Source organism: Electrona antarctica, assembly GCF_951216825.1.
Source record: "Electrona antarctica genome assembly, contig: scaffold_271, whole genome shotgun sequence".
In the NCBI taxonomy this organism is placed as follows: domain Eukaryota; kingdom Metazoa; phylum Chordata; class Actinopteri; order Myctophiformes; family Myctophidae; genus Electrona; species Electrona antarctica.
Window position 1 is genome coordinate 108636 of NW_027637849.1, and position 14559 is coordinate 123194.

The window sequence follows — 14559 nt, forward strand, 5'->3', positions numbered from 1 at the left end:
GACACTATAGAGAAAGTTATAGACACTATAGACACTATAGACACTATAGACACTATAGAGAACACTATAGACACTATAGACACTATAGACACTATAGAGAACACTATAGAGAACACTATAGACACTATAGAGAACACTATAGAGAACACTATAGACACTATAGAGAACACTATAGACACTATAGACACTATAGAGAACACTATAGAGAACACTATAGACACTATAGACACTATAGACACTATAGAGAACACTATAGACACTATAGACACTATAGAGAACACTATAGACACTATAGACACTATAGACACTATAGAGAACACTATAGACACTATAGACACTATATACACTATAGAGAAAGCTATAGACACTATAGACACTATAGACACTATAGAGAACACTATAGACACTATAGACACTATAGACACTATAGAGAACACTATAGAGAACACTATAGACACTATAGAGAACACTATAGAGAACATTACATTACATTACATTACATTACAGTCATTTAGCAGACGCTTTTATCCAAAGCGACTTACAATAAGTGTATTCAACATAGGTAGGGAACAAAAACTACTAATCACCAGAAGTCTTTAGTGCATTTTCTGCAAAAACAAGCAACCAAGAGTATACCTAGCGCTAAGGTAAAAGTGCAATATATCAGCTACCTATTTCCTTAACCGGATGAGACAAAATAGCTAAATCAAATGAGCATGAGCTAAAACAATTAAGTGTATCGACTAAACAAGATCCAATAAACAATACAACAATAGAAAACAAACGTTCGTACAACTAGTTAACAACAAGTAGGTCAGGCAGAGAGGAAGGGTAGTGTTTCCTGAAGAGGTGGGTTTTCAACCTGCGGCGAAATATGGGCAGTGACTCTGCTGTCCTAACATCAGTGGGGAGTTCATTCCACCACTGTGGGGCCAGAACAGAAAAGAGTCGTGACCGTGTGGATCGGCCAGAAGGACCCTTGAGTGACGAGGCAATCAGTCGCCCCGAGGTGGCAGACCGAAGTGGTCGGGCAGGGGTGTAGGCATCGACCATAGCCCGGAGATAGGAAGGAGCTGTTCCTTTCACTGCCCTATAGGCTAACACCAGGGTTTTGAACTGGATGCGGGCCGCTACGGGGAGCCAGTGTAGAGAACGGAGAAGGATGGTTGTGTGGGAGAACTTGGGGCGGTTGAACACCAGACGAGCCGCAGCTTTCTGAACAAGCTCCAGAGGTCTGATGGCAGATGCCGGAGCACCAGCAAGGAGGGAGTTGCAGTAGTCCAGGCGGGAGATGACGAGAGCCTGGATGAGCACCTGGGCTGCCTTCTCCGTGAGGAAGGGGCGAATCCTCCTGATGTTGTAGAGGAGGAATCTGCAGGACCTTGTCACTGATGCGATGTTTGCCGAGAACGTCAGTTGATCGTCCAGGGTCACACCCAGATTTTTCGCAGTCCGAGTTGAGGTCACCACAGCATTATCAATGGTGATGGCCATGTCTCGGTGCGGACAGCCCTTCCCCGGGAGGAACATCAGCTCGGTCTTGTCCAGGTTGAGCTTCAGGTGGTTTGTCGACATCCACGCCGAGATGTCAGCCAGACAAGCAGCAATGCGTGCCTCCACTTGGGTATCAGAGGGGGGGAATGAGAGGATCAGCTGGGTGTCATCGGCATAGCAGTGGTAGGAAAAGCCATGGGAGTGGATGACAGCACCCAGAGATGTAGTGTAGAGAGAGAAAAGAAGAGGACCCAGAACCGAGCCTTGGGGAACCCCAGTTGTGAGCCTGTGTGGTTCTGACACAGACCCTCTCAGCATCACCTGGTAGGAGCGACCCGTCAGGTAGGATGCAAACAGGGAGAGTGCAGAGCCTGAGACACCCATCCCCTCGAGGGTGGAGAGGAGGATCTGATGGTTCACCGTGTCGAACGCTGCAGACAGGTCCAGGAGTATCAGGACGGAGGAGAGAGAGTTCGCTCTAGCGGCATGGAGCGACTCCGTCACTGCCAGCAGGGCAGTCTCTGTCGAGTGACCCACTTTGAAACCAGACTGGTTGGAGTCCAGGAGGTTGTTCTGGTGGAGATAGGAGGACAGTTGTTTAAAGACAGCACGTTCGAGAGTTTTAGATAGGAAGGATAGAAGGGAAACCGGTCTGTAGTTCTTGATCTCAGAGGGGTCAAGTGTCGGTTTCTTCAGGAGGGGGGTGACTCTGGCAGTCTTGAAAGTAGAGGGAAAGTAGCCAGATGTCAGAGAGGTGTTAATAAGGTGGGTTAAGAAGGGAAGAAGTTCAGGTGCAATAGACTGCAACAGAGTGGTTGGGACCGGGTCCAGAGAGCATGAGGTGGGGCGACTAGAGGTAACAAGGAGAAGGACCTCGTTAGGGGAGAGGGGAGAGAAGTGGGATAGAGAGGGGATGGGGGGGGGAAGAGGAGTAGATGAAGGTAGAGAGGGGGGGGTGGCAGGCAGACGGGTGTGGGCAGTGCGCAGGGCACCAGCCGGGGGAGGAGGGAAGGAGGATCGGATATCGTTCACCTTCTTGTCAAAGAAGTTGGCGAAATCGTCAGGGAGGAGGGACGAGGAGGGAGGAGGGGGTGGTGGTTGTAGGAGAGAGGAGAAAGTTTCAAAGAGTTTTTTAGGGTTGGAAGCAGAAGCCTGAATTTTAGTGCAGAAAAAAGCAGCTTTAGCAGCTGATAGAGAGGAGGAAAAAGTAGAAATGAGAGATTGGAAGGTGAGAAGGTCCTCCGGGAGGTTGCCCTTTCTCCATTTGCGCTCAGCCGCTCTCAGGCTCCGTCTCTCAGTCCGCACTGAGTCCGACAACCAGGGGGCAGGTGGAGTTTGGCGTGCAGGCCTGGTGGTGAGGGGACAGAGATGGTCGAGAGAAGAGGATAGAGTAGAGAAAAGAAGATCTGTGGCGGTATCAGGGGATAGAAGAGCAAAGGATTCAGGGGCAGGGAGAGCAGAGAGAACAGAAGAGGAAAGATCAGTGGAGGAAAGTGAGCGAAGATTGTGACGTGAGGAAATCATGTGGGTAGGGAGGGGCTGTGAGGGGGGAGAGGAGAGAGAGAGAGAGTAGGACATGAAGTAGTGATCAGAGAGTTTCTTACCCTTTTCACTGGAAAGAGGAGTGACAGACAGGTTAGCAATAGAGCAGCCTCTGGTGAAGATCAGGTCCAGTTGGTTGCCCGCCTCATGGGTAGGAGGAGATGGGGAAATAACTAGGTCAAAGGCGGCGAGAAACGAAAGTAGTGGGTCTAGCTGCTTCTCAGTCGGGAGGTTGAAGTCACCCAGAAGGATGAATCCAGAGCCATCGACAGGGAAGTGGGAGACTAGATGGTCCAGCTCCTCCAGGAAGCCACCAGCAGGGCCCGGTGGGCGATAAACAGCTGCAATGGTGAGCTTGACTGGATGAGAAACAGTGACCACATGAAATTCAAATGAGGTAGGAGAGAATAGTGACAGTGAAACAGGAGAGTATTTCCATTTTCTGGAAATGAGCAGACCAACCCCACCACCTGTCCGCACGGCTCTGGGAGTGTGAGAGAAAGAGTACACATCTGACAGAGCCGCGGGCGTAGCAGTGTTTTCTGGTCTGATCCAGGTCTCAGTCAGAGCAAGGAAGTTAAGGGAGAGCAAGGATGCGTAGGCTGAGATGAAAGCAGATTTGCCTTCCACCACAGCCGAGTGGCAATTCCAAAGCCCTCCCGTTACCACTTGCTCGACGTGAGTTGAAAGAGTAGGATAGATGAGATTAGTTGTGTCGCGACATCTGGGTGTAACCCAGTGTTTGTGCGACCGCCAGGAAGAAGAGAGGACAGGAATAGGAAGAAAACACATTGTAGATCACTAAACATATACTACAATACACTACTATATCTATCACACTACTATATATGTCACTAATCAATGCTACAGCTTATCGTTCAGTGACGACGCCTGTCGCCTTTGTTCGCCTGGCCTTCGTTTGCTGGCCGCCGCTTAACAGCTGACGCTTTCACCTGGTGGTATAAGGCCAATCCAACTGATTGCTAATCGTCTGCCAGGAGTGCTGGCTAAACCACTCACTTCACACTTCACAAGGAAATCAAGTGGCCTATACTACTTATCAAGTGGCCTATTACAGGGTGAAACTAATTAAACTAGTCTACTAGCCTACTGTTTGAACACAAACAATACAACTATAAACTACTGACTACCACACAAGCTAATAATATAATACTAATACAAAAGCACTTAGAGTAACACTAACAGCAGTTTGCTAAAATACAGAATAATGCTACTTACTCAACTAGACAGGTCAGGAGCTCTGTTCACTTCAAATGTTGGTTATACACTATAGAGAACACTATAGACACTATAGACACTATAGAGAACACTATAGACACTATAGACACTATAGAGAACACTATAGAGAACACTATAGACACTATAGACACTATAGACACTATAGAGAACACTATAGACACTATAGACACTATAGAGAACACTATAGACACTATAGACACTATAGACACTATAGAGAACACTATAGACACTATAGACACTATAGAGAACACTATAGAGAACACTATAGAGAACACTATAGACACTATAGAGAACACTATAGAGAACACTATAGACACTATAGAGAACACTATAGAGAACACTATAGACACTATAGACACTATAGAGAACACTATAGAGAACACTATAGACACTATATACACTATAGACACTATAGAGAAAGTTATAGACACTATAGACACTATAGACACTATAGAGAACACTATAGACACTATAGACACTATAGACACTATAGAGAACACTATAGAGAACACTATAGACACTATAGAGAACACTATAGAGAACACTATAGACACTATAGACACTATAGAGAACACTATAGACACTATAGACACTATAGAGAACACTATAGAGAACACTATAGACACTATAGACACTATAGACACTATAGAGAACACTATAGACACTATAGACACTATAGAGAACACTATAGACACTATAGAGAACACTATATACACTATATACACTATAGAGAACACTATAGACACTATAGACACTATAGACACTATAGAGAACACTATAGAGCACACTATAGACACTATAGAGAACACTATAGACACTATAGACACTATAGAGAACACTATAGACACTATAGACACTATAGAGAACACTATAGACACTATAGAGAACACTATAGACACTATAGACACTATAGAGAACACTATAGAGAACACTATAGACACTATATACACTATAGACACTATAGAGAAAGTTATAGACACTATAGACACTATAGACACTATAGACACTATAGAGAACACTATAGACACTATAGACACTATAGACACTATAGAGAACACTATAGAGAACACTATAGACACTATAGAGAACACTATAGACACTATAGACACTATAGAGAACACTATAGAGAACACTATAGACACTATAGACACTATAGACACTATAGACACTATAGAGAACACTATAGACACTATAGACACTACAGAGAACACTATAGAGAACACTATAGACACTATAGACACTATAGAGAACACTATAGACACTATAGACACTATAGAGAACACTATAGAGAACACTATAGACACTATAGAGAACACTATAGAGAACACTATAGACACTATAGACACTATAGACACTATAGAGAACACTATAGAGAACACTATAGACACTATATACACTATAGAGAACACTATAGAGAACACTATATACACTATAGACACTATAGACACTATAGAGAACACTATAGAGAACACTATAGACACTATAGACACTATAGAGAACACTATAGAGAACACTATAGACACTATAGACACTATAGACACTATAGAGAACACTATAGAGAACACTATAGACACTATAGACACTATAGACACTATAGAGAACACTATAGAGAACACTATAGACACTATAGACACTATAGACACTATAGAGAACACTATAGACACTATAGAGAACACTATAGACACTATAGACACTATAGAGAACACTATAGACACTATAGAGAACACTATAGACACTATAGAGAACACTATAGACACTATAGACACTATAGAGAACACTATAGACACTATAGACACTATAGAGAACACTATAGACACTATAGAGAACACTATATACACTATAGACACTATAGAGAACACTATAGACACTATAGACACTATAGACACTATAGAGAACACTATAGAGCACACTATAGACACTATAGAGAACACTATAGACACTATAGACACTATAGAGAACACTATAGAGAACACTATAGACACTATAGAGAACACTATAGACACTATAGACACTATAGAGAACACTATAGACACTATAGAGAACACTATATACACTATAGACACTATAGAGAACACTATAGACACTATAGACACTATAGACACTATAGAGAACACTATAGAGCACACTATAGACACTATAGAGAACACTATAGACACTATAGACACTATAGAGAACACTATAGAGAACACTATAGACACTATATACACTATAGACACTATAGAGAAAGTTATAGACACTATAGACACTATAGACACTATAGAGAACACTATAGACACTATAGACACTATAGACACTATAGAGAACACTATAGAGAACACTATAGACACTATAGAGAACACTATAGAGAACACTATATACACTATAGACACTATAGAGAACACTATAGACACTATAGACACTATAGAGAACACTATAGAGAACACTATAGACACTATAGACACTATAGACACTATAGAGAACACTATAGACACTATAGACACTATAGAGAACACTATAGACACTATAGAGAACACTATATACACTATATACACTATAGAGAACACTATAGACACTATAGACACTATAGAGAACACTATAGAGCACACTATAGACACTATAGAGAACACTATAGACACTATAGACACTATAGAGAACACTATAGACACTATAGACACTATAGAGAACACTATAGACACTATAGAGAACACTATAGACACTATAGACACTATAGAGAACACTATAGAGAACACTATAGACACTATATACACTATAGACACTATAGAGAAAGTTATAGACACTATAGACACTATAGACACTATAGACACTATAGACACTATAGAGAACACTATAGACACTATAGACACTATAGACACTATAGAGAACACTATAGAGAACACTATAGACACTATAGAGAACACTATAGACACTATAGACACTATAGAGAACACTATAGAGAACACTATAGACACTATAGACACTATAGACACTATAGACACTATAGAGAACACTATAGACACTATAGACACTACAGAGAACACTATAGAGAACACTATAGACACTATAGACACTATAGAGAACACTATAGACACTATAGACACTATAGAGAACACTATAGAGAACACTATAGACACTATAGAGAACACTATAGAGAACACTATAGACACTATAGACACTATAGACACTATAGAGAACACTATAGAGAACACTATAGACACTATATACACTATAGAGAACACTATAGAGAACACTATATACACTATAGACACTATAGACACTATAGAGAACACTATAGAGAACACTATAGACACTATAGACACTATAGAGAACACTATAGAGAACACTATAGACACTATAGACACTATAGACACTATAGAGAACACTATAGAGAACACTATAGACACTATAGACACTATAGACACTATAGAGAACACTATAGAGAACACTATAGACACTATAGACACTATAGACACTATAGAGAACACTATAGACACTATAGAGAACACTATAGACACTATAGACACTATAGAGAACACTATAGACACTATAGAGAACACTATAGACACTATAGAGAACACTATAGACACTATAGACACTATAGAGAACACTATAGACACTATAGACACTATAGAGAACACTATAGACACTATAGAGAACACTATATACACTATAGACACTATAGAGAACACTATAGACACTATAGACACTATAGACACTATAGAGAACACTATAGAGCACACTATAGACACTATAGAGAACACTATAGACACTATAGACACTATAGAGAACACTATAGACACTATAGACACTATAGAGAACACTATAGACACTATAGACACTATAGACACTATAGACACTATAGAGAACACTATAGAGAACACTATAGACACTATATACACTATAGACACTATAGAGAAAGTTATAGACACTATAGACACTATAGACACTATAGACACTATAGAGAACACTATAGACACTATAGACACTATAGACACTATAGAGAACACTATAGAGAACACTATAGACACTATAGAGAACACTATAGAGAACACTATAGACACTATAGACACTATAGAGAACACTATAGAGAACACTATAGACACTATAGACACTATAGAGAACACTATAGAGAACACTATAGACACTATAGACACTATAGACACTATAGAGAACACTATAGACACTATAGACACTATAGAGAACACTATAGACACTATAGACACTATAGACACTATAGAGAACACTATATACACTATAGACACTATATACACTATAGAGAAAGCTATAGCCACTATAGACACTATAGACACTATAGACACTATAGAGAACACTATAGACACTATAGACACTATAGACACTATAGAGAACACTATAGAGAACACTATAGACACTATAGAGAACACTATAGAGAACACTATAGAGAACACTATAGACACTATAGACACTATAGAGAACACTATAGACACTATAGACACTATAGAGAACACTATAGAGAACACTATAGACACTATAGACACTATAGACACTATAGAGAACACTATAGACACTATAGACACTATAGAGAACACTATAGACACTATAGACACTATAGACACTATAGAGAACACTATAGACACTATAGACACTATAGACACTATAGAGAACACTATAGAGAACACTATAGACACTATAGACACTATAGAGAACACTATAGAGAACACTATAGAGAACACTATAGACACTATAGAGAACACTATAGAGAACACTATAGACACTATAGAGAACACTATAGAGAACACTATAGACACTATAGACACTATAGAGAACACTATAGAGAACACTATAGACACTATAGAGAACACTATAGAGAACACTATAGACACTATAGACACTATAGAGAACACTATAGAGAACACTATAGACACTATATACACTATAGACACTATAGAGAAAGTTATAGACACTATAGACACTATAGACACTATAGACACTATAGAGAACACTATAGACACTATAGACACTATAGACACTATAGAGAACACTATAGAGAACACTATAGACACTATAGAGAACACTATAGAGAACACTATAGACACTATAGACACTATAGAGAACACTATAGACACTATAGACACTATAGAGAACACTATAGAGAACACTATAGACACTATAGACACTATAGACACTATAGAGAACACTATAGACACTATAGACACTATAGAGAACACTATAGACACTATAGAGAACACTATATACACTATAGACACTATAGAGAACACTATAGACACTATAGACACTATAGACACTATAGAGAACACTATAGACACTATAGACACTATAAACACTATAGACACTATAGAGAACACTATAGACACTATAGAGAACACTATATACACTATAGACACTATAGAGAACACTATAGACACTATAGACACTATAGACACTATAGAGAACACTATAGACACTATAGACACTATAGAGAACACTATAGACACTATAGACACTATAGAGAACACTATAGACACTATAGAGAACACTATAGTAAGTAAGTAAGTAAATTTTATTTATAGAGCACATTTCACAGACATCATAGTCACAAAGTGCTTCACAACAATAAAAACAAAACATGTCAATGGTAGTAAAAGTAAATATTAAGAATAAAAATAATAAGAATAATCAAGAAATCAGTACAGTACTACGTTGCAAAGGCCTGTCTAAAAAGGTGGGTCTTTAAAAGCTTTTTAAAAAGGTCCACAGAGGCCACCGATTTCAGGTGATCCGGGAGGTTGTTCCATAACCTGGGGGCAAAACTGGCAAAGGCTCGATCACCTTTAGTTATTAATTTTGTGGGTGGAACGACCAGCAGGGCTTGGGATGAGGATCTCAGAGACCTTCTGGGAACATATGGGTGGAGTAAGTCAGAGATATATGGGGGTGCCTGGCCATGGAGGGTTCTGTGTGTGAACTAGACACTATAGACACTATAGAGAACACTATAGAGAACACTATAGACACTATATACACTATAGACACTATAGAGAAAGTTATAGACACTATAGACACTATAGACACTATAGACACTATAGAGAACACTATAGACACTATAGACACTATAGACACTATAGAGAACACTATAGAGAACACTATAGACACTATAGAGAACACTATAGAGAACACTATAGACACTATAGACACTATAGAGAACACTATAGACACTATAGACACTATAGAGAACACTATAGAGAACACTATAGACACTATAGACACTATAGACACTATAGAGAACACTATAGAGAACACTATAGACACTATAGAGAACACTATAGAGAACACTATAGACACTATAGACACTATAGAGAACACTATAGACACTATAGACACTATATAGAACACTATAGAGAACACTATAGACACTATAGACACTATAGACACTATAGACACTATAGAGAACACTATAGACACTATAGACACTACAGAGAACACTATAGAGAACACTATAGACACTATAGACACTATAGAGAACACTATAGACACTATAGACACTATAGACACTATAGAGAACACTATAGAGAACACTATAGACACTATAGAGAACACTATAGAGAACACTATAGACACTATAGACACTATAGACACTATAGAGAACACTATAGACACTATATACACTATAGAGAACACTATAGAGAACACTATAGACACTATAGACACTATAGAGAACACTATAGAGAACACTATAGACACTATAGACACTATAGAGAACACTATAGAGAACACTATAGACACTATAGAGAACACTATAGACACTATAGACACTATAGACACTATAGAGAACACTATAGAGAACACTATAGACACTATAGAGAACACTATAGAGAACACTATAGACACTATAGACACTATAGACACTATAGAGAACACTATAGACACTATAGACACTATAGACACTATAGACACTATAGAGAACACTATAGACACTATAGAGAACACTATAGACACTATAGACACTATAGACACTATAGAGAACACTATAGAGAACACTATAGACACTATAGACACTATAGAGAACGCTATAGACACTATAGACACTATAGAGAACACTATAGAGAACACTATAGACACTATAGAGAACACTATAGAGAACACTATAGACACTATAGACACTATAGAGAACACTATAGAGAACACTATAGACACTATATACACTATAGAGAACACTATAGAGAACACTATAGACACTATAGAGAACACTATAGACACTATAGACACTATAGAGAACACTATAGAGAACACTATAGACACTATAGAGAACACTATAGAGAACACTATAGACACTATAGACACTATAGAGAACACTATAGACACTATAGACACTATAGACACTATAGAGAACACTATAGAGAACACTATAGACACTATAGAGAACACTATAGAGAACACTATAGACACTATAGACACTATAGACACTATAGAGAACACTATAGAGAACACTATAGACACTATATACACTATAGAGAACACTATAGAGAACACTATAGACACTATAGACACTATAGAGAACACTATAGACACTATAGACACTATAGACACTATAGAGGACACTATAGAGAACACTATAGACACTATAGACACTATAGACACTATAGAGAACACTATAGAGAACACTATAGACACTATAGACACTATAGACACTATAGAGAACACTATAGAGAACACTATAGACACTATATACACTATAGACACTATAGAGAACACTATAGAGAACAATATAGACACTATAGACACTATAGAGAACACTATAGAGAACACTATAGACACTATAGACACTATAGAGAACACTATAGAGAACACTATAGACACTATAGACACTATAGACACTATAGAGAACACTATAGAGAACACTATAGACACTATAGACACTATAGACACTATAGAGAACACTATAGAGAACACTATAGACACTATAGACACTATAGACACTATAGAGAACACTATAGACACTATAGAGAACACTATAGACACTATAGACACTATAGAGAACACTATAGACACTATAGAGAACACTATAGACACTATAGAGAACACTATAGACACTATAGAGAACACTATAGACACTATAGACACTATAGAGAACACTATAAACACTATAGAGAACACTATATACACTATAGACACTATAGAGAACACTATAGACACTATAGACACTATAGACACTATAGAGAACACTATAGAGCACACTATAGACACTATAGAGAACACTATAGACACTATAGACACTATAGAGAACACTATAGACACTATAGACACTATAGAGAACACTATAGACACTATAGACACTATAGACACTATAGACACTATAGAGAACACTATAGAGAACACTATAGACACTATATACACTATAGACACTATAGAGAAAGTTATAGACACTATAGACACTATAGACACTATAGACACTATAGAGAACACTATAGACACTATAGACACTATAGACACTATAGAGAACACTATAGAGAACACTATAGACACTATAGAGAACACTATAGAGAACACTATAGACACTATAGACACTATAGAGAACACTATAGACACTATAGACACTATAGAGAACACTATAGAGAACACTATAGACACTATAGACACTATAGACACTATAGAGAACACTATAGACACTATAGACACTATAGAGAACACTATAGACACTATAGAGAACACTATATACACTATAGACACTATAGAGAACACTATAGACACTATAGACACTATAGAGAACACTATAGAGCACACTATAGACACTATAGAGAACACTATAGACACTATAGACACTATAGAGAACACTATAGACACTATAGACACTATAGAGAACACTATAGACACTATAGAGAACACTATAGACACTATAGACACTATAGAGAACACTATAGAGAACACTATAGACACTATATACACTATAGACACTATAGAGAAAGTTATAGACACTATAGACACTATAGACACTATAGACACTATAGAGAACACTATAGACACTATAGACACTATAGAGAACACTATAGAGAACACTATAGACACTATAGAGAACACTATAGAGAACACTATAGACACTATAGACACTATAGAGAACACTATAGACACTATAGACACTATAGAGAACACTATAGAGAACACTATAGACACTATAGACACTATAGACACTATAGACACTATAGAGAACACTATAGACACTATAGAGAACACTATAGAGAACACTATAGACACTATAGACACTATAGAGAACACTATAGAGAACACTATAGACACTATAGACACTATAGAGAACACTATAGAGAACACTATAGACACTATATACACTATAGAGAACACTATAGAGAACACTATATACACTATAGACACTATAGACACTATAGAGAACACTATAGAGAACACTATAGACACTATAGACACTATAGAGAACACTATAGAGAACACTATAGACACTATAGACACTATAGACACTATAGAGAACACTATAGAGAACACTATAGACACTATAGACACTATAGACACTATAGAGAACACTATAGAGAACACTATAGACACTATAGACACTATAGACACTATAGAGAACACTATAGACACTATAGAGAACACTATAGACACTATAGACACTATATAGAACACTATAGACACTATAGAGAACACTATAGACACTATAGAGAACACTATAGACACTATAGACACTATAGAGAACACTATAGACACTATAGACACTATAGAGAACACTATAGACACTATAGAGAACACTATATACACTATAGACACTATAGAGAACACTATAGACACTATAGACACTATAGACACTATAGAGAACACTATAGAGCACACTATAGACACTATAGAGAACACTATAGACACTATAGACACTATAGAGAACACTATAGACACTATAGACACTATAGAGAACACTATAGACACTATAGACACGATAGACACTATAGACACTATAGAGAACACTATAGAGAACACTATAGACACTATATACACTATAGACACTATAGAGAAAGTTATAGACACTATAGACACTATAGACACTATAGAGAACACTATAGACACTATAGACACTATAGAGAACACTATAGAGAACACTATAGACACTATAGACACTATAGACACTATAGAGAACACTATAGACACTATAGACACTATAGAGAACACTATAGACACTATAGACACTATATACACTATAGAGAAAGCTATAGACACTATAGACACTATAGACACTATAGAGAACACTATAGACACTATAGACACTATAGACACTATAGAGAACACTATAGA